The sequence below is a fragment of the Polypterus senegalus genome, chromosome 1 (assembly GCF_016835505.1).
Source record: "Polypterus senegalus isolate Bchr_013 chromosome 1, ASM1683550v1, whole genome shotgun sequence".
NCBI classification, from domain to species: domain Eukaryota; kingdom Metazoa; phylum Chordata; class Cladistia; order Polypteriformes; family Polypteridae; genus Polypterus; species Polypterus senegalus.
Window position 1 is genome coordinate 319,529,330 of NC_053154.1, and position 25,895 is coordinate 319,555,224.

At 43.8% G+C, this 25,895-nt stretch overlaps 1 protein-coding gene and 1 long non-coding RNA gene across 4 annotated transcripts in view; one reads left to right on the plus strand and one right to left on the minus strand.

The window, feature by feature from the left end:
• Positions 1-25,895, plus strand: part of osbpl5 (oxysterol binding protein-like 5) — a 325,895-nt gene that overhangs the window by 112,845 nt on the left and 187,155 nt on the right. The window lies entirely within an intron of this gene.
• Positions 1,414-25,830, minus strand: LOC120515697. Its single transcript, XR_005630687.1, has 3 exons — positions 25,704-25,830; positions 22,583-22,672; positions 1,414-1,451 (listed from the first exon to the last, which is right to left on the minus strand). It is a non-coding gene; the product is annotated as an uncharacterized LOC120515697 (long non-coding RNA).

The window sequence follows — 25,895 nt, forward strand, 5'->3', positions numbered from 1 at the left end:
GCCCATCTTCAAGAAATTTGGTACGCGGGTTCCCAACGCTAACTGAATCCTACTTATGTACATATATACGTCCATAGCCTGCAGCTCGGTCACCGTGTGAGGCAGCGTTGGGTCCCCCATCCCAACGCCTCCCACGTTGTTGGCTGCCTGCCTATATAAGGCCGTCCGTCGCTCCAGTCTCTACATTCCCTTCCTTGCTTCACCACGGTATTCACGTCTCCCTGCTGATAACTACAGTCTTTTTATTTCATCCACGGCTTCTCCACTGTTTTATTGTTCATTTATTAAGATTATAGTTATTGTGTAGGTATTTTAGACTTACTTTACATTGTTCAGGTACCCATTTCCTTTATCATTCCAACCGTACCCCCATTAACATGTCTATCAAGGTGATCACCATCGATCAAAGAACTGTCACTTACTGAGCGGTTTCCATGCCCAGAGATGGCACCTACCTTTTCCATTCTCTTTGTTACATATTGCACGGCCATATCAGGCTCACTCTTGATATCCGGAGGAACATTGTGTCTTATGTATTGAATGACTGGGACAGGTTCAAGGTGTGGACTGATGACGGTACAGGAGATAATTATACTACACAGGAGCACTAGAAGAGTGAAATGCTTAAGCCCTTCACCTATGGATCTGCATGTGAGTTGATGGCTGCCGCTGAATTGTTCGGTTGTCACTTTCAAGTGCCTCTTAAACATCTTAGATTCACAGGCGACGATTTCAGTAGTGGACACTTTAATGTTTATGAATGTTTAAACTCTCAAAAGCTGGATGTGAAGTTATCGATGAAACAGGTTGTATGCTTACAACGGTTGACAGATGCCGAATGTCTCTTCAACACAAGTCCTACAAATACTGTCGTAATTGAAACAAACATGAAACTCAAACCGATTATGACAGCAGCAATCCAAGCTGTGAGATTTGAGACAAGATTACTGTTCACATGGCCAACTGTACGTTGCATGCTCAAGAGTAAGCTCAGCATACAGCTTGGTCATATTACAACCGGAGGGCCGAACTCACAATGTGGTATACAAAGAGATCCTTAACAAATAATTATTGGTATAATTTCCCTCAGTTTAAAAAGGTTTAATTTTCTTCTTAATAAAAATTTTAAGGCAGTACTTTGCTGCTGCGAAGCGCGGGTATTTTGCTAGTACAGTATAAAAATAAAAAATATTGCAAGTACAGAGCAGAATTTAACAGCAGATGATATCACATAATATGATTGGAATTTGTTTAGAGTCCTGGAGACCTCGGCAATCAAGCTGCCTACCCCATTTGGCCATTCCACAGCTGAGACAGTGCTGGGCCAGCCAATCAGATGAAGGACCCCTCTACCCGATGATTCCTGTGATCCTCCATCAAGGATGACTTTAACTTAGGCAGGTGAAACAACTTGGCAGGTGGGCCGTGGCAGCAAGTGCCACATGTGAGTACTGAGAAGAGAAACAGAATAGGTGAGGGTTAGTAACAAACTATAATAATCGTGTTACTTATGTTTTATCCTAATGACTAACAACAGAGATGCAGTCTGTACAGCTAATCAGAAGCTCTAGTCAGGGTGCGCTAAACTGAACTTGTGAGTCTTCAGCTGGGATTTGAAAGCTGAGACCGAAGGGACATCTCTTATTGTAGCAGGCAGACCACTACTTAAAGCACTTTTTCATAGTGAGTGGGGAGCCACTTCAACCACCACTAATGTGTAGCATCCACCTGGAAGAGGTGACGGCAGCCATTTTTGCACCAGTACACTCACCGCACATTAGCTGTTAGGTGGTGAAGTGGTGAGCGAGAGACAATTAGAGACAGGGGATGATTAGGGGGCCAAAATGACCAGGCTGTGGTGGACATCGGGATACTTTCTACTCTTTACGAAGGATGCTCAGGGTTCTTTAATGACCACAGAGAGTCAGGATCTCGGTTTTTCGTCTCATCCAAAAGACGGCACCATTTTTACAGCACAGTGTCCCCGTCACTGCACTGAGGCATTGGGAACCACATTCAGACCACAGGGTAAGCGCCTCCTGCTGGCCTCACCAACACCTCTGACAACAGTTACCCCAGCTTTACCAATCATGAGCTGCTACGTTGTGAGGAGGTGAGAGACCGATAGCCAATTAGAGTTTGGGGGGAGGGGAGAATGGTTAGGGGGCCAGAATGACTAGGCCAGGACATTGAGGGTACACCCTACTCTTTACGAACATTGCACAGGGATTTTGTATGACCGCAGATGGTAAGGACCTCAATTTTACATCTCATCCGAAGGATGCCGCCATTTTTTAAAGCCACTGCATCAATTCATCCTTATTGCATGGCTTTTGATTGTTTAAAAAAAATAATTGCACTAGGAAGTCTGACTCAGATAAATGTCTATTATGCCCACAATGACTGCTGGAGGGCCACACACTGGTGAAAACCAGAGAGTGTTAGGTCTTAATGACAGTTATGTCCCACTGAAGGCCTGTTATTACTGAAAACTGTAGAGGGTCAGTTCATGGTGACCTTGACATGCATTGATTGGTATCACAGCCCCCAAAGGCCAGGCATCAGCATTAACCAGAGAGGGCCAGCTATTGGTGATATAAGTTTGCAGATGATGCCAAGATAGGTGGATTTGCAGATAATCTGGAATCTCTTAAATTATCACAGAGGGACTTGGACAGCAGACAGGCTCGGGCAAATTAAGTTTAATGTCAATAAATGTAAAGGATTACACATAGGAAGTAAAAATGTTAGGTTTGAATACACAATGGGCGGTCAGAAAATTGAGAGTACACCTTATGAGAAGGATTTAGGAGTCATAGTGGACTTGACACTATCAACTGCCAGACAGTGTTCAGAAGCCATTAAGAAGGCTAACAATATGTCAGGTTATATAGCGCCTTGATGTATGGAGTACAAGTCACAGGAGGTTCTGCTCAAGCTTTATAACACACTGGTGAGGCCTCATCTGGAGTCCTGGGTGCAGTTTTGGTCTCCAGGCTACAAAATGGACATAACAGAGCTAGAAAAGGTGCAGAGAAGAGCGACTAGGCTGAGTCCAGGACTACAGGGGTTGATTTATGAGGGAAGATTAAAAGAGCTGAGCCTTTACAGTTTAAGAAAGAGAAGATTAAGAGGAGACCTGAATGAAGTGTTTAAAATTATGAAGGGAATTAATCCAGTGGATCGAGACGGTGACTTTAAAATGAGTTCATCAAGAACACGGGGACACAGTTGGAAACTTGTGAAGGGGAAATTTCGTACAAACATTAGGGCATTTTCCTTCACACAGAGAGCCATAGACACTTGGAATAAGTGAGCGAGTAGTGTGGTGCACAGTCAGACTTTAGCAGCCTTCAAAACTTGACTAGATGTTGTTTGGAAGAATTAGGTCGACAGGACTGGTAGGGGATGAGTTATGAGGAAAGATTAAAAGAGCTGAGCCTTTACAGTTTAAGCAAAAGGAGAGTAAGAGGAGACCTGACTGAAGTGCTTAAAATTATGAGTGAATTAGCCCAGTGGATCGAGATGTTGACTTTAAAATGAGTTCATCAAGAACACAGGGACACAGTTGAAAACTTGTTAACGGGAAATTTTGCACAAACATTAGGAAGTTTTTCTTTACACAAAGAACGACAGACACTTGGAATAAACGACCAAGTAGTGTGGTAGACAGTAGAACTATAGGGACTTTCAAAACTTGACTTGATGTTATTTTAGGAAAATTAAGCGGATAGGACTGGTGAGCTTTGTTGGGCTGAATGGCCTGTTCCCGTCCAGATTGTTCTCATGTTCTAATTTGCAGAGAGAGATGTTTCATGGTGAGCTCAAGATGTTTGGACTTCTGTTACAGGCAGCCTAGTTCGACATATTGACGTACCTGTATGAGTAGACCACTAAAACAATTCAAGAAGACCTGAACAAACTTCAGAACTGAGTAAACACTTGGAAAATTGGAGTTTAACAGAAAAATGTGAAAAGTGATGAACATCGGCAAATGGAACATCTATATATATATATATATAAAATCCAACGTCTGTATGTCTGTTCACTCTTCACGAGAGAACTACTTAATGGATTTAGATCAGGTTTTTTTCTAGAGTTTGCTTTTTGCGACTTCTCTCATCGCACTAAGAATCATAGTTCGCTTGCAGGAGTGATAAATTTGCACTAATCCGAGATAGAGGCAGCAGGCCGAGGAGAAGGTGAAGTGTGACGTCAGGAGTGGGGAGCCGGGCGGTGGCCCTCTTCGCTGTCCTGTTTCACTTCTATTCAGGTGAAGCTGCGGGGGGACTTACAGCAAGCAACCTCTGAAATGGATTTGGGGGGTTAGATTGATTCAACATTTTCATCATCTGAAGAATGAGTAGTAGCGATTAAAAAGGCAAATAAAATGTTAGGTTAATTTGCAACAACTGTGGAGTATAAATCAGGGGAATGTAGGCTCAGGTTAAGTAACACACTAGTGAGGCTGCATCTGGAGTATTGCGTGCAGTTCTGTACGCACAAAAAGAGGCTCGAAATGTGGGTATGCGGCTTTCCACACAAGCGTCTGGATTTACACAAGAAAACTCAGGAGAACTTGAGTATTTTTAAGGTAATTACGACTCCACTGTATGCAACATTTTGGAGAAACTGGGAAATGATGACACCCTTGATCATGTAGGGCAGGGGTCTTCAATCACGGTCCTGGAGGGCCGCAGTGGCTGCAGGTTTTCCTTTCAACTGGTTTCCTAATTAGAACTCTGTCCTTGCTAATAATGAAACTTAGTATTTAACTGTATGCCTTGTTAGTGCTTTCATTCATCCAAGAGAAATTGTAATTGCGCTGTAGAGTTTCTTAACCTGAGAGCATTATCCATGTGTTTTGTGCGCTAGAACTGAATTAAACTTAATGCTCCCTATAATTCCCCTCATTTATTTTGAAACATTTTTTTAAACATAGACATTTTTAATGCTGCATATGCACGTTGGCTGGAGAGCTGCTGGTTTATTGGTTATCTGCATTTTATTATTAACAACTAGCAAAATACCCGCGCTTCGCAGCAGAGAAGAAGTGTGTTAAAGAAGTTATGAAAAAGAAAAGGAAACATTTTAAAAATAATGTAACTTTGCTTTCTATTCATTTGCATAAGCACAGTCCTTCACCAGCAATTATTTAATGTTAGCTCAGACCTGTCACTTAAAAGTTTCTCTCGCACTTTTGCTGAGTTTGTGCCAAACACTATTCTATCTCTGACCATCTCATCCTTGTTTGCATAAGCACAGTCCTTCACCAGCAATTTTAACGTTACAAAGTGATCAAAAGTCTCGTTTATACCCTGCGTCCTCTCAGTAAACTTGTATCTCGCGAATATCATATTCGTCTTAGTCATGACAAACGCCAGCGGCAGCGTGTCTATGAACTTAATTTAAAGTTAAGCTTTACACCCTGCTTTCCTATTCGTTTGCATAAGCACAGTCCTTCACCAGCAAGTTTAACTTCGTTACATCAATTTTAACTCTGTTACAAAGTGATCCAAAGTCTCGTTTATACCCTGCGTCTTCTCGTTAAACTTGTATCTCGTGAATATTGTGTTCGTCGTAGGCATGACAAACACCAGCGGCAGCGTGCATTGAACTTAATTTAAACTTACGGTTTACACCCTGCTTTATTTCCGTAGTAGCTGCACTTATGAATATGCTTGTATGCGTCACTCGCTTCATATTCTTTTGCTGCCTTCTCAATTGTGTAATGCGTTTTTTGTTCAGCGCTCTTTGGAGCTCTTCCTTGTTCTCTGCGTACTGCGTTCACAGTCAGTTCACGTACGCCGCTCGGAGTACATGCATCGAATGTTCTCAGCTGTGCTTGTGCTATCTCGTACGATCTTGCCACGTCCACGGCTTTATTTAATGTTAGCTAAGACCCGGCACTTAAAAGTTTCTCTCGCACTTTCGCTGAGTTTGTGCCAAACACTAGTCCATCCATGATTATCTCATCTTCGTTTGCATAAGCACAGTCCTTCACCGGCGAATATTTCGCGGCAGCGTGTCTGTTGGATTGCTGCCGACAGACGGCCTTATATGGGCAGGCACTCAATTACGTGGGAGGTGTGATGATGAGGGACGCAACTCCTCTTCACACGGCGACTGAGCTGCAGGCTATGGCCGTATATATGTACATAAGTAGGTTCCAGTTATGACTGTTACGCGTAGAATTTTGAAATTAAACCTGCCTAACTTTTGTAAGTAAGCTGTAAGGAATGAGCCTACCAAATTTCAGCCTTCTACCTACACGGGAAGTCAGTCAGTCAGTCAGTGAGGGCTTTGCCTTTTATTAGTATAGATTAATTTCTGATTAACAAAACAGGTTGTAATTAAAAATTTAAATGCAGCTGCTAAAACTAAAATAGGCAATCAAGGGTCCTGAGTTGTAACAGTCAAGATAACTAAAATTAAGCCCAAAAATGTATTGCTTTAGTAATAAATACATGGGCTCTAATTTAAAAAACTGGTTGAAGTGGAAACCTGCAGCCACTGCCACTGATTCTACATTATAATTAAATGTGTATTTGATGAATGAAAGTACTAACAAGCCATAGAGTTAAACACCAAGTTTCATTATCAGCAAGGACTGAGGTCTAATTGGGAAACTGGCTGGAATGAAAATCCGTAGCCACTGCGGCCCTCCAGGACCGTGATTGAGGACCCCTGATGTAGTGGAATGGAGGCAAACCAGCTAAATGACAAATGACGCTTATAATAATTCACACCAATGAGTCGTTATTATAATGTGTGTTGACGTAACAAACCTCTCAGAAGTGTGACTGTGTTTTAGTTCCCCTTTAAGAGGCCTAAGGCTGCGTATTTGCACTGAAGAACTTCTCTTGTTCTTTTCTTTGCCAGTTTATATTGGCTGTCGGTTTTCATTTCTCCAGGTATTGGCCGACAGGTCGGGAATATCTCAGCCAAGCTTCACTCCGTCATACTTGCATACGTACCGACCGATGAGGCGCTACATCAGCTTTTGGTATGGTGTGAGTGCACATACATGAAACATAACAGGTTTTTGCCAGTATGAAAAGGAAATCTGCAGCAGTGTCCAGCTTTCCTGATGTAATCGGAGAACTTGACTGCACTTATACTGCAATAAGGGCACCTAGCGAGAAAGTACAGTAACTGCTTTTGTTAACCATGTGCAGTGACAGTCCACTAACGTACAAGCCACCTGTCACGCACTGACGTGACTGACAACTATTGCAGCTCAGTGGCCTGGGCCAACCCATGATACATTTATTTTGAGTCAAAGTCAGTAGACGGATTGGGAGAGCGTGGTGGGTCATGAGGTCGCTGGAGTGGGGTGTGTGGTGCTCCCGATGTCTCTGCAGAAGGACGAAGGTCTTTAGAGTCCTGGTGCTTCCTTTTTACGAGACATGGATGCTATCCAGTGGCCTGAGACAAAGACTGGACTCCTTCAGTACTGTGTCACTTCAGAGAATCCTTGGGTACCATTGGTTTGACTTGTGTGTGTTGCTCATGGAGTCCTGGATGAGGCACATGACCTGCATTGTGAGGGAACATCAGTTACGGCGCTACGGCCATGTGGCACGATTCCCTGAGGGTGATCCGGCTGGACCAGGCCAAGTGGATGCCCACGTAACACCTGGCTGCGGCAGACAGAGGGTCATTTCCAGAGGGTGGGACTGGACTTGGGGGGATACTAATTGGTATCCCAAGCTGTTTTGTCATGCGGTCAGTGCCGCTCTACCATTGCAGGGCCCCCAACATGACCTGACCTAACCTGAAAGTAGCTTTGGTAGACATGATAGTGCTGTACATGATGGCTGCTTTATTGCCGATCTCTCAGTGTTTCATACGGCTTGTACTGTTCATTGTAACAGCCATCACGTCATTACGTGTGCCAGGTCTTGTCAAAAAGCCAAATTCAATCCACTCTTGTAGAACAGTAAAATATGAAAACGTCCAAAGGGGGTGAATACTTTGTATAGACACTGTATGTGACACATTTTCAAAGGGACAGGCAACAGCTCCCTGCTGCCCACCTTGCAAAGCACTGTGAGACGTCGTAGTATGAGGCGGATGTTGTCGATGGATTAAATGAATCAGCGCTTCTTTGTGGCTTCAGGATGCCTGCTACTGAAGATGAAAGGGCCGCATGGGGAGACCTCTGGGAGACTGACAGGAGTCAGACGGGGCGAAACAGAGAGACAGAGACAGCCAGATGTCCATCTTCCACAACTCCTGAATCAATTCTTAACTAACTGTGATCCTCTCAGTCTTGGAGGGAATTGACATGCTGTAGATTACGAGCCCCCTTGGGCGCATTTCATTTTCATCCCACTGTTCCTGTTCATGAAGTAGCAGCAGAGGTGGAGGTGGAAGGCCAGATCTAAATAATGGGAATCGTAATCTTCCACCCCCCAAAAAAAAATGACAAATGTGCAGCTATGGCAGAGAGGATCGACATTCATATACCCCGCGTACTCAATTGTCCCGCGAGCCATCTCTTTAAATTAAAGGCACACTTTACTCTGGAGTGAAGAAAAGCCTGCAGATTTCTTGATATTTGACATCGTGCAGTAATTGCAGAGAAAACGAACTCGCGCAGCCCGCATCAGAAACATCCACGGGGAAATTAATTTCTAGTCGGCCCTCTCCCTTTTCTCCTTAGCTCTCTGCATCTTTTTTCCATCATCTTTTTTCCAAAAGAACACTAAAACACAAAGAAGAAATAAATTGGTTATGTCTGCCAGTGGCTCATTTTATTACATTAACCCGCAAGAGCGTACCGTAGCTCCTTTCTGTAGAGGACCTCTTCACAAAGTGTACTGAACATATAGGAGCTGATTTGTCTTAAACACGAAGTGGGTGAATAATCTAATAGATTATTAGATCTATTATTATTACATCTACTATTATTAAAATAATAATAATTCAGGTGGTCCAGCTTCAGTAGCCCACTATTGACAGCACTTAGAGTAAAACATGTCACCATTTTTCTCATTAAATGTGTTGCCAATGCAGCTGAACATCTGAAAAAAAAGTCTGAATTAGTGTAACCCCTGCCCCCCAAATTCAGGGTGTTTAAAAGAAATGCAACGATTTACTTCATAATAAACAAAAATATTCACATCAAACACCTGAAGTATTAAAATGATAGCTTCAAATGCTCTTTTGGAGGTCCGAGGGAGCTAGATCCCTAATAAAGGACCCAAATTGAAAAATAACATCAAATTTATAATCACGGACCCTAAAATAGACTGAAACGATACCCCACATGCTTAGGTTTGAAATTTGTCATTTTGAACCTTCTGGGAGTGGCACGCAGAGGACTAGGACCACCACTAAAGAATCAATCAGTCATCTTCCAACCCGCCATATCCTAACACAGGGTCACGGGGGTCTCCTGGAGCCAATCCCAGCCAACACAGGGCGCAAGGCAGGAATAAATCCCTGGGCAGGGCGCCTGCCAACCGCAGGGCAGACATACACACCCAGCACACACACGGGACAATTTAGGATCGCCAATGCACATAACCTGCATGTCTTTGGACTGTGGGAGGAAACCCACGCAGACACGGGGAGAACATGCAAACTCCACACAGAGAGGACCAGGGAAGTGAACCCGGGTCTCTTTACTGCGAGGCAGCAGCGCTACCAATGTGCCACTGTGCCACCCAGTAAAGAATCAAATATCAAAAATATGATCATAATCATGATGAGCAACCTTGAAATACATAAAACAATCCTCCATGTGTGTATATCACCGATTCCTATTTTTTCGAAGCTTTGTAAAGAGGAGTAAATTTGACCCCTGATATCTTATTAGGGGTGAACCCCTGGGGTCAATTGATGTAAAATGGACAGCTTCTAGTCGTTTAAAAGTGTCATTTCCTATGCAAAGCTTGGTCTAAAAATGAGCAGTTTTGAGTGACTAAAAATAGGGGGCCAAAAAGTCTGGCATCTTGCATAAGCAGACATCAAGGCGAGTCAAGTGGCATATCTTAAGTACCGACAAGAAAACTGAAATGATTTCAAAGCGTTCATCATTAATACTTATACCATACCACCTACGCTTCAAGATGTGTCGTCCCCCTGAAGCTAAGCATGTTTGGGTCCGGGTGGCAAGTTGGGCGACCAACTTTGATATTCTTGATTTGATATTCTTCTAAGAGGAACCCTTTTCAAATCCTTCTTCAAGGTCAAATTCCCCACATGTACGTCTTTGGAAACATTCCATAGTCCACCTTCATAGCCTGAAAAGCACGTTTGTTTCAGTGGGGAAGCGCTTTTCATTCACTACCCACTGCAGCACAGTAGAAGCACCAAGCACAATTCAACGCAGTCCTTTCTTCTCTTGTCTCTCTTTTTGTCCTTCCACCTCCACTACTCCACTGGCAAGCTTCGTCCATCTTCGTCCCAACTCTGGCTCCGCGAGTGAAGTGAGGCGGCTCCTTTTATGCTGCATCTGGTAGCTCGTTAGCCAAATGTGAACTCACTCCCAGGTGTGGTAGAAACCCAATGTAGGACACTGCAGCTCCCCCTGGCAGCCCCCACAGGAAACCAACAAGACTGTCCAGAACTCACAACTCCCATGATGCCCTGCGGGAATCCATTGAGCCACAGCAACCCAGGGGCGCTGCCCTCGAGTGCTCTATTATATAGTGCCTTTCACATCTATCTATCTATCTATCTATCTATCTATCTATCTATCTATCTATCTATCTATCTATCTATCTATCTATCTATCTATCTATTATATAGTGCCTTTCACATCTATCTATCTATCTATCTATCTATCTATCTATCTATCTATCTATCTATCTATCTTTTACTCATGTATAGTTTTTTCAGTAGATATTTTATTTTTTTCTTCTTTTTCATACACTTGAAAGCAGATGTTTAAATACCAACCAGTGATGTTATTACATTTATTTCATAACGAGTCTAGAAAGCTTTTCCTAATCCTTGCGTTTTTTTGTAATAAGCAGAGTGCTCGCAGTTCTCGTAATATGTGTGGATTTATAACTGGTGCCATCCGATTAACTGATGTAATATAAATAATGAATTTTATGTTTTTTTTTATCTTTACTTCATCATATTAATTTAATTCCCCATGATAGAAAGGTATATTTGCTGCTCATCACATAATTCCACCTGATGCCTTCTTGCTAAGCCTCTGTGTTTTGAAGCACTCGGGTTATTTTGTGGCTGTGCCAGCAGTTGTAGTTTGTGCTTGAAGACCCCAATCTCAAGGTCATTTTATGGGTGTAAAGCCATCCACCCATCATCCATCCTGTGAAGCCTATCCCAGAAACCACTGGGTGCAAGGGAATGATAATCACTGGGTGAACTTGCGCACGCGCGCACACACACACACACACGCATCAGGAGTCAGTTTAGAATTGCCAAACCACATGAACATGGGGAGGACATGCAAACGCCATACTACAGGGAGCAGCCAGGAGTTGAACCACAGTCTCATTGCAAGGCAGCAGCACCACCACTGTGTTACTGGGCCACCCCATCAATGTACTGTGGATATCAGAGTGAAGCGTCTCATGACTTACCAGTGGCACTTTGCCTGTTCTAATGCAGCTCCCCCTCAGTCCGTGGGGACTTCTCCAGATACACTGATTTTCTGAAACATCGAAAGAAATACATTTAAAGTTAATTGGCCTGGTGGGAATGAATTTGTCTCCCATTTGTCAAGGAAATATGAAGAAAAAACGCTGAGTGACTGATTATTAGGTTTTATGACAGTGGAGCTGAATTGTGTTACTCAATGTGTTGTGAAAGTATAAGGAAAAGTGAAGATAAGGGGGGATGGCGGGCCCATGGTGAGGCTTTAATGGTGGGGCCCTCAGCGCCCCCTCCTTTTCATATCTATCTATCTATCTATCTATCTATCTATCTATCTATCTATCTATCTATCTATCTATCTATCATATAGTGCCTTTCATATCTATCTATCTATCTATCTATTATGTAGTGCCTTTCACTATCTATCTGTCTATCTATCATATAGTATCTATCTATCTATCTATAGCGCCTATCTATCTATCTATCTATCTATCTATCTATCTATCTATCTATCTATCTATCTATCTAGCGAACAACAGTGTTGCTCAAAGGGAAACAACACCACAGCAAAAGTAAAACTATGAACTTGAGAGAATAAAGAAAAAAAAGACAAAAATCAACTTAAAAAGAGCCTCTGTAAAGCTGAGTGTGGCGCAAGGTGAGCTTTGAAAGACCACCTGTAAAGGGCTTGTGTAGCATCTTAAACTTTAAGACATCTAGTATGTCTAAAACTTTAATATCGCTAGTTATGTTATCAACTATATAATAAAATGTTAAGGTCTGACTTGTCTAATCCCTCCGAGCTTTCTGATATTTCAGTTTGGCTTTGGTGCCATGATGAAAGAGGACGTGTGAGTGTGGGATGCACAAGATGGAGGTGAGGCGTATGAGGCACGCTGAGAGAGTCGCCTTCAGAGATGGCAGCTGTAAGACAGGAGCTGAGGAAGACACCTCACAAAATGAGCCACAGGCTTTAGAGGAATGCGCTCGAAAGAGGAAGCGTCGGTGAAGAGGCGTTCACAAATGCGTGAATATGGAGGAAAGGCACTGAAGGTACATGCAGTACAAGAGATAGCAAATATTTTTCAGTGATTCTATGCCCTGTCTGCGACTGGTACCATGGCTAGTAAAATATAAAATGATAGAGTAGGGTCAGTGGGAGTCGGGCATTTCTATTGAGCACCAATGTTTGTAATCAAGGGTCTCTATTTTGTTTTAGGAAATGCGCCCTCTCTCCCAAAATCCCCCAGGACACCTCCTAGTTCCCGTAAGTAGTGGAGCCAGTCCTGTGTGACAGTTGCTTTTCTCAGATCCTGCTGGATATTTAAGACTAGGGAAGGTCCCCGGTGTTCTGTTAACGTCTTTATTATTGATTGGCTTTACTCATCGAGTTGCTATATAAAATAAAATGGACGCTTTACATAAAGACAGATCTTTATTTTTGACCTTTTTATATGTGATGTCTGTTCATCATAAGTCTCACAGCATCTCACTTGTATGTAGTTCTTTAAAACTAAACCTGAAATAAAACATTTCCAGCCCCTGTTCATTTAGGTGACCCATTTTAGGTACCTGATTTTTTCCAGGATGGTCTCATGAGGCGCCAGGGCCCATCCTGAGACATCAGCTCTGGCAATGACTGTTTATGCAGAGATCACGGCTCCTTGTGTATCCTTGTGGATTTTCTCCGGATACTCTGATTTCCTGCAACATCCAAAGGAAGTCCAATTAATTGGCTCGCCCGGTGTGAATGAATTTTGGGCCCCTGGTGGGCAGGTTTGCTCCCATTGTATGCGTCAGTAGACCCCGTGTCACCCTCTAATGCAGTGGTTCTCAAAGTGGGGATGTGAGGGAAATTCTAAGGGGAGGACGCCTGATGTGCCGCGGCGCTTCTGTCAAAGTTTGCCATCCTGCGGTGACACGCAGAGCTTCAGCAGCACCGTGTCGCTTTAACAGTTTTGTATTTTGCCAGTTCTTAGATGGCAGTGTTACACTCTTTTTATAGACATTTGTTTCTTCAGATACACACCTACGCTCATTCTTAGAAAAATGCTTTTATATGTGCTCAGTAATCAGGATGGAAAAGTGTCAAGAAATCAAGAGAAAGATTACAGGTCAGCTTGAAGTGTGAAATCCGACAGATCGATGGGAACGGCTTACAGAAGATGATGATCAGTGAAGAGGATTTGTGGAGTTGGTATAGGAATGTGATAGCCACATTATTTAAAACTCTTCTTGCCCTTTTTACATGTTTTATTCTATTTTTTTGGGGCTTCTTTTTATTTTTTATGAATGACTGGACTCCTTTGTGCTGTGTCTCTTTGAAAGATCCTTGGGTACCGCTGGTTTGACTTTGGAGTCCCGAATGTGGCACATGACCTGCATTGTGAGGGAGCGTCCGTTACGGCACTACGGCCATGTGGCACGATTACCCGAGGGTGATCCAGAATGAAGACCCGAGTGGCTGGACCAGGCCAAGGGGTCGCCCACGTAACACCTGGCTGCAGCAAATAGAGGGTCATTTCCAGAAGGTGGGACTTGACCGTGTGTCTGCCTGGATGGGGTGGGGGGCATGAAAACCGGGACCCCGAGTTGTTTTGTCGTGTGGTGGGTGTGGCAACGCGCTGTACCAGTGCATGCTCCCCGACTTGACTTGACAGGCCGTGTTACAGGCTTCATGCGGAAAACTTTCTAAGTCAACAGACCTCTGATGGCAGTGCCATTGACTGATCAGATGTATCCACCATATATACTACACTATATTTACCGGATGACAAAAGTATTGGGATGTCCCTCCAAATCATTGAATTCAGGTGTTCCAATCACTTCCATGGCCACAGGTGTATAACATTGAGCACCTAGATATGCAGACGGCTTCTACAAACATTTGTGAAAGAATGGGTTGCTCTCAGGACCTCAGTGAATTCCATCGTGGTACCCTGATAGGATGCCACCTGTGCAGTAAGTCCATTCCTTGCTACTAAATATTCCAGAGATTCACGGATCTTGACTTTACTGACGATGATCTTTGAGGAGTCAATGGAGGCTCTGATCAGGGCACTGGAGAGACTGAGCGAGGAGTACGAGTGTCTGGGCTTGCGAGTGTCCTGATAAAAACCAACAGCCAGGCCTTTAATGACCTCTTGGGCATGGCCATCAGCAGTGTGTCTGTCTGCAGAGAGAGTGTCGACCTCATCGAGAGGTTTACTTACCTTGGCAGTGACATTCGTGTCTCTAGTGACTCTTCCTATGAAGTTAGTAGACGGATTGGGACAGCATTGGGGGTCATGAGGTCGCTGAAAAGGGGTGTGTGGCCCTCTCGATATCTTTGCAAAAGGGCGAAGGTCCAAGTCTTTTAGAGTCCTGGTGCTTCCCGTTTGTGAGACATGGACGCTATCCAGTGACCTGAGATGAAGACTGGACTCCTTCAGTGTTGTGTCTCTTCAGAGAATCCTTGGGCACCACTGGTTTGACTTTGTGTTGCTCATGGAGTCAATGAGGCACATGACCTGCATTGTGAGTTACAGCACTACAGCCCTGTGGTGCGATTACCCGAGGGTGATCCGGCTCGTAAGATCCTCATTGTTGGGGACCCGAGTGGCTGGACCAGGCCAAGGGGTCGCCCACGTAACACCTGGCTGCGGCAGATAGAGGGTCATTTCCGGAGGGTGGGACTGGACCGTGTGCCTGCCTTGGGGGTTGCCAACTGGGATCCTGAGCTGTTTCGATGTGTGGTGGGTGTGGCAATGTGCATGCTCCCCAACTTGACTTGACCTGGGAATATTTAGTCAAGTTAACTGTTAGTGGTATAATAACAAAGTGGAAGACATTGGGAACAACAGCAACTCAGCCACAAAGTGGTAGGCCACGTGAAATCACAGAGCGGGGACAGTGCATGCCGAGGTGTGCAGAAGTCACCAACTTTCTTTAGGGTTAATGGCTACAGACCTCCAAAAGCTCAAGAACAGTGTGTAGAGAGCTTCATGGAATGGGTCTCCATGGCCGAGTAGCTTTAGCCAAGCCTTACATCACCAAGTGCAATGCAAAGCGTCGGACGCAGTGGTGTAAAGCCCACCACCACTGAACTCAGGAGAAGTGAACACATGTCCTCTGGAGTGATGAATCACGCAATCCGATGGACGAGTCTGGCCAGGAGAACGGGACTCGTCTGACTGCATTGTGCCAAGTGTAAAGATTGGTGGAGGGGGGATTATGGTGTGGGGTTGTTTTTCAGGGGTTGGGTTTGGCCCCTTTCTTAATGCTTCAGAATACAAAGCCATTTTGGATAACTTCATGCTCCCAACTTTGTGGGTACAGTTTGGGGATGACAACATGACTGCACACACACCAGTGCACAAAGCAAGGTCTGTAAAGAAACAGAGGAGCGAGTTTGGTGTGGAGGAACTTGGCTGGCCAGCACAGAGCCCGACAGAACACCTTTGGGATGAATTCAAGCGGAGACTGCGAGCGAGCCAGGCCATCTCGTCCAACATCAGTGCCTGACCTCACAAACGCTCTCCTGGTCACAAATTCCCATAAACACACTCACCCTACACCGTGTGGAAAGCCTTCACAGAAGAGCTGAAGATGTCATAGCTGTAAAGGGAGGGCCAACTCCATATTAAAGCTTATGAATTAGGAATGGGATGTCATTAAAGTTAATGTGTGTGTAAAAGGCAGGCGTCCCAATACTTTTGGCAATGGAGATGTATCAATGTATACGTATACCATGTAATTAAATATGTACTTTAAGAGCATTAGAAGAATCAGGATGAGAGCAGGCCATTCAGACCAAAAAAGCCTGCCAGTCCTGTCCACTTCATTCTTCTAAAATAACATCAAGTCGAATTTTGAAAGTCCCTAAAGTCTTACTGTCTACCACACTACTTGGCCACTTATTCCAGGTGTCTGTGGTTCTCGGTGTGAAGATAAACTTCCTAATGTCTGTGTGAAATTTCCCCTTAACAAGTTTCCAACTGTGTTCCCGTGTTCTTGATGAACTCATTTTAAAGTCACCGTCTCGATCCGCTGCACTAATTCCGTTCATCATTTTAAACACTTCAGTCAGGTCTCCCCTTAATCTCTTTAAAGGCTCAGCTCTTTTAATCTTCCCTCATAACTCATCCCCTGTAGCCCTGGACTCAGCCTAGTCGCTCTTCTCTGGACCTTCTCTTGTGCTGTTATGTCCTTTTTGTAGCCTGGAGACCAAAACTGCACCCAGGACTCCAGATGAGGCCTCACCAGTGAGTTATAAAGCTTGAGCAAAACCTCCCGTGACTTGTACTCCACACATCAAGGCGCTATATAACCTGACATTCTGTTAGCCTTCTTAATGGCTTCTGTCTGGCAGCTGATACTGGCGAGGCCACTACGACTCCTAAATCCTTCTCATAAGGTGGACTCTCGATTTTCCGACCACCCATTGTGTATTCACACCTCACATTTTTACTTCCTTTGTGTAATTCTTTACATTTACTGACATTAAATTTCATCTGCCACAAATCTGCCCAAGCCTGTCCAAGTCCCACTGTGATGATTTAACACAGGGGTCCTCAATCACAGTCCTGGGGGGCCGCAGTGGCTGCAAGTTTTTACTTCCACCCAGTTGCTTAATAAGAAGCACTTCTTGCTCAATTAACACTTCTGCTTCACTTTAGTTTTCTCACTTGTTAAGATTTTGAACCCTTTTTGCTTATTTTAGTCTTAAACGGCTGCATTCTTGGTTTTTAATGGCTCCTAATTAACAATTGCATGTAAATGACAAAAGAGAGCAGCATTTCTCCATTAAGCTTGTTTCCATTTCCACCTGTGTGTATTTATCATGCGTTATTGGGTTTAATGAATTACTTGGAAGGAAAGTGAAGAGGAAAAAGTGAAGGACTGAGAATTACTCCTCCATTTTAGCCTTGAAATCATTTGGTTGATATCCTTAGAAAGGGGAAGAAAATCTAGAATAAGAGAATTACCTGACATTGCAGAGTTAAATTACTAACAAGCCATGAAATGAAATTATTGGCAAGAATTGCTTTCTAATTATGCAACCGGGTTGGAACAAAAATCTGCAGCCACTGCGGCCCTCCAGGACTGGGATTGAGGACCCCTGACTTAACAGATTCTCGATTATCTGCCAATCCACCTATCTTGGTATCATCTGCAAACTTAACCAGCTTGGTATTTATATTCCTATCTAAATCATTTATATATGTTAAAAATGGCAGCTGCCCCACCACTGCCCCCTGCTGGTCACCACTCTTAACATCACCCAGTTCTGATGAGGTTCCTCGCACCATCACCCTCCTCTTCCTGTGTCTGAGCCAATTCTGCACCCATCTAAAAACATCACCCTGAACTCCCACTTCTTTTAGTTTGATGCCCACCCTCTCATGTGACACCTCACCTCAATAATATCATCTGCTCCACTCTGATCGTATCCTTTTGTTGCTTCCTCATAGAATTCCAGCATGTTAGTAAAACACGACCTCCCCCTTCTGAACCCATGCTGACTGTTCCTAATAACTCCTGTCCTTGTCATGTGTTGCTCAATCTTATCCTTAATAATTCCTTCCATTAATTTTCCTGTGATGCACATTAAGCTTACTGGCCTATAGTTGCTTGTATCTGCCCTGTCACCCTTTTTATATTATGGGATGATATTTGCCATTTTCCAGTCCTTTGGAATCTCTCCAGTGCGCAGTGACTTCCTAAAAATATGCGTCAAGGGTTTCTATCTGTACTCGCTAACCTCCTTAAGGACTAGCAGATTAATATTATTTGGTCCTGGAGATTTGTTTGATTTCAATTTATTTAATCTGAGCAGCACTACCCTGTATACTTTTTGTATATATTTGTATATACTGCATATATTCAAAATTTATCAAGATTTTTTGTTTTGGGTTGTATCAACAAGCCAGAGGTTTATGGTTATCTTTTCCCTTCCATTTTTATTTTTCTTACAGTGGTACTCACTGCACCGCCACGCCACTCCCTTCTTCATCTCTCACACATAACGTTTACTGGAAGAAGCGAGGCCATGCCACCTGCACTTCAGAACAGGTCATCCACCTGAAGCTAAGCGTACGTCGTATTTGGGCTTGGCTGGTACTGGGTCAGGAGGCCATTTTGGAAAATCTTGGGTTGCTGCTGGCAGAGGCGTTGGAGAGGCCAGCAGGGGGCGCTTACCCTGTGGTCTGAATGTGGATCCCAATGCCACTAGTGCAGTGAGGAAAAAGGGTGTCGTCCTTTGGATGGGATGTAAAAGCGAGGTGCTGACTGTCTGTGGTCAGGCTGCTTTGTCCTGGGGTCTCATATCACGCTGGGTGTTTTTCTATAGAGCAGGAGCCCCAGGGCTGTCTTAACAGCCTTATAGGTCCTCGGGCAAAGAAGTGCACGGGTGCCCCTAACCTACAAAACCACTGAGCAAGTCACAACATACGTTGATTAGCCTGGGGTCCCTATGCTCGTGGGAACTGCCCAGCATGCCCATGCGTTAAAAGATGGCCGTGAGGAGCCCCTTGTAGGGTCAGGTTCAGATTGAAGACTTGCTGATAAAGGACACACAGTTGTCCAGCGCACTGCTTCAGTACTTTACGGTTGACACCATCCGGTCCAACAGCTTTGCATTAATAATAATAATAATAATAATAATAATACTGCTGTGGGCTGGCGCCCTGCCTGGGGTTTGTTTCCTGCCTTGCTCCCTGAGTTGGCTAGGATTGGCTCCAGCAGACCCCCGTGACCCTGTATATAGGATGTAGTGGGTTGGATAATAATAATAATAATAATAATACATTTTATTTATATAGCGCCTTTCCCATGCTCAAGGCACTTCACAGAGTTTAAGAAAGAATGTCAGGGTATTGGGTATATAGCTTTGTACAAACCAGATAAATAAATAAAGAAGATTAAGATAGTAAATTCGGGTTGGCACGGTGGCGCAGTGGGTAGCGCTGCTGCCTCGCAGTTAGGATACCCGGGTTCACTTCGCATGGAGTTTGCATGTTCTCCCCGTGCCTGCGTGGGTTTCCTCCCACAGTCTAAAGACATGCAGGTTAGGTGCATTGGCGATCCTAAATTGTCCCGTGTGTGTGCTTGGTGTGTGTATGTGTGTGTGTGTGTGTGTGTGCACACCCTGCCCGGGGTTTGTTTCCTGCCTTGCGCCCTGTGCTGGCTAATATTGGCTCCAGCAGACCCCCGTGACCCTGTAGTTAGGATATAGTGAGTTGGATAATGGATAGATGAAGACAGTAAATTCAGAGAAAAAGCCTGACAGACAACATAATTGATGGTTCAGCGCACACACACACACACACACACACACAGGTCACATGAGCATCTTGACAGAGAGGTAAACTGAGAGAAGGGCAATAAAGTCAAGTAGAGCTAAAAGCCTTCCTGAGCAGATGAGTTTTGAGTTGATTTATAAAAGAATTCATGGAGTCAGCTGTCCTGATTAATTTCGGTAGGTCATTCCAGAGTCTGGGTGCTATGCAGCTGAAGGCCCTGCTGTCACCCATGGAGTGTAGATTAGTGTGGGGCACAACAAGATTGCCAGAATTAGTGGGCCTTAGTGGGCAGACAGGCACAACGTGATGGAGAAGGTCACTGATGTAGTTTGGCGCGAGGTCGTTTAAGGCTTTGTAGGTTGTTAGTAGGATTTTATATTCAATCCTGTGAGGCACAGGGAGCCAGTGAAGATGGAGCAGGATGGGTGTGATGTGCTCGCTGCTGCTGGTTCAAGTAAGAACTCATACAGCTGAGCTTTGAATCAACTGGAGCTGTGATAGAAGATTAGAAGGGACACCTGCCAGCAGCGAGTTACAATAATCGATGTGGGATGTGATAGAAGCAGGAACAAGTTTCTCAGCGTTAGAAAAGGAGAGGAAGGAGCGAACACAGGGTATGTTATGAAGGTGAAAGTAAGAAAGTTTCTTAATGTGGTTTATGTGGGCGGAATAAGAAAGGGAGGAATCAAAAATGACACCAAGATTCCTTGCATGAGAAGAAGGTCTGATGATATCACCGTCAAGAGTGACTGATAAGGAGCTCATTTTCTTAAGTAGTGCTTTAGTGCCAATTTGCAGGAGTTCAGTTTTGTTGCAATTTCATTTTAAAGAGTTCTGCTCCATCACTGAGGCAAGTTGTGAGCTGAGAAAACTCTGATGAAGTTGCATTTTTGACATTGAAATGGAGTTGAGTGTCATCTGCATAAAAATGATAACCCAGTCCAAAGCTGTGAATGATATGGCCAAGAGGAAGCATATAAATACAGAAGAGAAGAGGACTGAGGACAGAGCCTTGAGGAGCTCCTTGTGTGCCTGGTGCTGTGCTGGACCTTCTGTTATAAAGACTAACAAACACCTGCCTATCAGTCAGATAGGACTTGAACCACTGGAGGGCAGTGCCAGAGATACCCAGCATGGTCTCCATTCTGGACAGTAGGATGTCATGTCTGATCTGAGTGTCAAATGCTGCACTGAGGTCTAACAGAATTAACATGCTGGTTTGTCCAGAGTCTGCTGCCATAAGCAGATCGTTGGTTACCCGTAGCAGAGCAGTTTCACAGCTGTGCCGCACCCTGAAACCAGACTGAAAGGGTTCCATCAAATTATTAGAGGTTAAGTATTTGGTGAGCTGGGAGGCTACAACACGCTCAAGAACGTTTGACAGAAAAGGTAAGTGGGAAATAGGCCGGAAATTGTTAAGCTCGTCACCATTGAGACCAGACTTTTTTAACATGGGGTTTACAGAAGCGATTTTAAAAGTGAACAGAACAGAGCCAGTGTTGAGGGATGTATTGATTATTGTCCTACCAGTCAGGATAATAGCATGAAGGCAGGATTTAAGAAGTGTGCTGGGGATGGGGTCCAGTACACAAGTAGTCGGCCTCATCTTACAAAGCAGGTCATTAACAAAAGCAGATGTGACTGTTGAGAACTTAGAGAAGGAGCTGGATCAAGTGGGAAGACAGGGAAGGATATAAACAGATGATGCATTTGTGTTAGTTGAATTATTTAGATCTTTAATTTTGTAACAGAAAAAGTGGAGGAATTTCTCACAGACTTCAGTAGCATTGACTGAGTTTCCTCAGTTCTTCCTCCTCGTGGTCCGCTGTGGAGGTCCACGCTGGAGATCTGGGAAGTTGGCAGAAAACTGTCCAGCTGTCTTCATCCCCAAATATCTCATGTATGGCACAAAAATGGTGGCCGTTGTATCATCCAAGTGGATGCTGCGCTTCAGTGGTGGTTGAAGTGGCCTCACACTCTCTATAAAGCACTTCATTTTAACTGTAATTAATTCATTTATTAATTATTGTTATTATGCTGATTGTACAAGATGGTGTTTGCTGTCCCCATTACTGGTCTTTCATACCTTTTTCCTACCATTGAATGTTCTTGCTTTTTCCTTGTATTAAGAAAATGTGCCTTGTGATGGTGCTCTCCGTGAAAGGCGCTATAAAGCAGGAATTTCACTCTTTGATTTATTGAGATTGAGCGACATGATGGGAATGGGAATAGAAACACTTCGCAGCTGCTCTTCAACGCGTGATGTCCCCGCTGTCTCCATCTCTGTCTCTCTTTCTCTCTGTGTGAAGCTCTAATTGTCCTGTGGAAAGGGAGCCGAATTGACTGAGCACGGCAACAGTAAAAGCAAAGACCACTTTGTCTCTTCGCGCGAGGACAAAGAGAGTCTTGTGTGGTAAAATAATTCACCCACACGCACAAATGGTGGACTGCATTTCAGCCGCTCTCGCCTCCTACAGCCCGTCACGGTGTCCAGCTGTTTCGGCAGCAACCCCACAGCCCCCCTCCAAGCCACGTTTCTGCTAAAAGCCTCCCAAGCCCGCTTTCCTAAAGCTGGAATGAGCGTGCGTGGCCCTCTAATGGTAAAGTGGTGAACTACAAGTAGAGACACCACTGCGTCAGTGAAGCAGCCCTTTTACGGGGGGCACTCAGCCTCCGAGAGCTCAGGCGAAGAAATCGGAAAGCACCTGCGCACTACTTACTATGGAAAGAGCGACCAAGGCTCTGGACAGCAATACACCAGAATGGAGGTTCAGTCTTCCCTTTTCACTCAGTGTGTGCGTGTTTTCCATCTGAGGAAAAACAGAAAGAAAAGGAAAAGTGCTGTGGGTGAGTACAGGAAGGCGCTATATAAAACACACTCGTACTGTACTGCATGGATGAAATGTCCGGAGTTCATGCACAAGTATAGGAAGCTGCTCTTTAATACACACTCAGAGCTTCAAATCCCGCCACTGCCACCACTGTGTGACCCTGAGCAAGTCACCTGACCTGCCTGGGCTCCAACTGGAAAGCCCAAAAGAAATGGAAACCATTTGTGTCGTAAATGTTGTAAGTCGCCTTTAGCCAAACAAGTAAAAAAAAATGTATTTGGAAAGTGTTCAGGATGGTTGTACAAGTGTAGGAAGGTGCGATATAAAATGCATTGTTATTCTGCATGAAAGGAGGATTGGGTTGGCGTACTGTGCTTGAAAGCCTCTCCTGGGTTATTGTATTGTTATTGTATAGAGTATCAAGGCGCTATATAGAAAGTACGTATATGCTATTTGAAAAGTGCCAGGGTTGTTGTGCAAGTATAGAAAGGCGCTATATAAAATACACTTGTAATGTAGTTAAAAACATTCCCAGATCATTGCACAATGTGTGAAGACACTATATAAAATACATTGTTATTATATGCAGTGCAGAAAGGCACTATATATATATATATAATATTTGTACTGTACATGAAAACATTCCTGGGTTATTGTATAAGTGCAGGAAGTCGCTATTTAAAAAGTACTGATATGCCATTTGAAAAGTGCCAGGGTAATTGTACAAACGTAGGAAGGCGCTATTTAAAAATTCCTGATATTCCATTTGAAAAATGGCAGGAATTTTGTACAAGGAATGCGCTATATAAAATGTGCTTACACAGTCCATGCAAACATTCCAAGGTTGCTGTTTAAGTGTAGGAAGGCGCTCTATAACAACTACTGCCATTCCATTTGAAAAGTGCCAGGGTTATTGTCCAAGTATGGACAGGTGCTGTATAAAATGTGCTTATACTGTACTTGCAGATATTCTTGGGTTGTTCTACAGGTGCAGGAAGGCGCTATATAAAATACCGTGTCATTGTATATGAAACGTGCATTGAGTTGAAGTACCAGTGCAGGAAAGCGCTGTTTATGTAATACACTGTTATTCTGTATGAAAAGTATATTGGGTTGGTGTACCAGTTTAGGATAGGCACAATATAAGATACAATTTCTCATTAATTATAAATATTCCTGCGTTACTGTACAAGTATGGAAAGGCACAATATAAAATAAATTGTAATTCGGTAAGAAAAGTGCATTGGGTTGGTGTCCCATAGAAGGACATTATATCAAATGCACTCGTACACTTCTTGAAAACATTCCTGGGGTATTTTACAAATACTGTATAGGAAGGCGCTATATAAATCAAAAACTGAGCATTTTAGAAAACCACCAGCTCTTATTTCGCACAGCACATAGCAAAGTGTTCGCAGTTCGAAATGGAGATTTACAAACACGTGCATTTTTTCTGAATTTACTTTCCACCGGAGTACCTGAGCCATCTTTAATTACTATACTGTAGCACCTTTTACACTTCGCTTTTCCGCATTTTCTAAAGAAAAGGGCATTTTCACGGCACCTTTCATAGCCTGTGAGGTTTAAAAGTAAAAGATTAACAAATCCAGTGTTCTTTATGCTATAAAATAGTTTTAGCCGTACGCGTCCTCAAAGGTGCGCCGAGTTCAAGAGTCCATCGCGACAAAATCGGACACCGTCTTAGACTTGGCGAGGCTGGGGCGCTTTACGAAACCACCAGTCGCCGTGTTATGAAGCGATGTGCTTTACAAAGTTATATAGCGCCTTTCCAAATGAGAAAAACCAAACAAATATGTAACACAATTGAATTATTTGCTTCGTAGCTGATGGAGTAAAGAGTCATTTCACGAAGACTCAAGCAATACACGATACAAAGTCATATGGTGCCTTTTAAAATAAACAAACAGACCGTTCAAAACAGCGACATCTTTAATCATCAGGGCGTGAGTGACGGACAATGAAAGGCCTGCCGTAAACACTGTGTCGTGTTGCGCTTGTGAATCCCCCAGGACCTTTCGTTTAATTTTCCAGATTGATTACCCGCAGCGCCGTTGTTTGGCTCAGGGAGCTCGGCGCCTATAAATACATTCGGTGGAGGCGGGCGCCAGTTATGGATTCAGAATCAGTCCGTGAATATGGGGGGAGTAAAGCAAATACGGCGATCCATTGTGAACGAAATACTCGGAGGTAAAAAAGATGAATGGGCAACGATTTGTGAAGACGGGCTTGGCGGCGTCCGTGATTGCCTTGGAATTAATCATTCGGGAGGCCGGCCAAGTGCTGCCTGAGCCAAGGACGCGCCTCTGACGATACGGATAAGCAGCTCAACGCAGACGATGAGCTCTTTGGGGTCTCATTTATAACCGCGTGGGCATTTAAGCGTGTATGTGTCCTGATATGAGCGCCAGGCCCTGAGCTGCACGTTTAATCTGGCGCTGATAAACAATGAATGTGTGTTTGTCTTATATAGCGCCTTAAACATCATACACCAGCAAAAGTCGCTCAAAAGCGCTAACGAGACACAACTGACTTACCACCAGACAGGCCAGGAGGTCTGGGCCAGCCGTCGATTGTGCACTTGAGCGACATGCCCACCACGCATTTGGCATTGCAGCCTTTTTTCCCTCGACATATTTATAGAACATTAATAATAAAAATAAAAAGATGACCACAAACTTCTACAAAAATCACATTCGTTATACAGTGCTTTTAACTGTTTTCATCTGTCATATTATATAGTACCTTTCATGTTTATCCTTTACATAGTGTCTTTCATATCTATCTATCTATCTATCTGTCTATCTATCTATTATATAGTACCTTTCATATCTATCTATCTATCTATCTATCTATCTATCTATCTATCTATCTATCTATCTATCTATCTATCTATCTATCTATCAAATTAGTACATCAATGCATTTTTAAGAAAAACGTCTAACAAGTGCCACCCTCTGTTTGTGGCTCACTTCTTACATTACATGCCAACCTGTGTTTATCAGCGAAAGCCTTCCCTCGTGAGGTGCATTTAACATGCCACTTGCCGCCGTGCGCGTGTCAGAGCGGCGAGGCTCGGTTTCTATTTGGTTTCTTTGTAATTGGCATCTTGGGATCAGCTGGTGTTTACTGCCACTGGGAGCTGAAGCTGTACGCTCTGGCAGAGTCGAAGTATCTGGAAGCC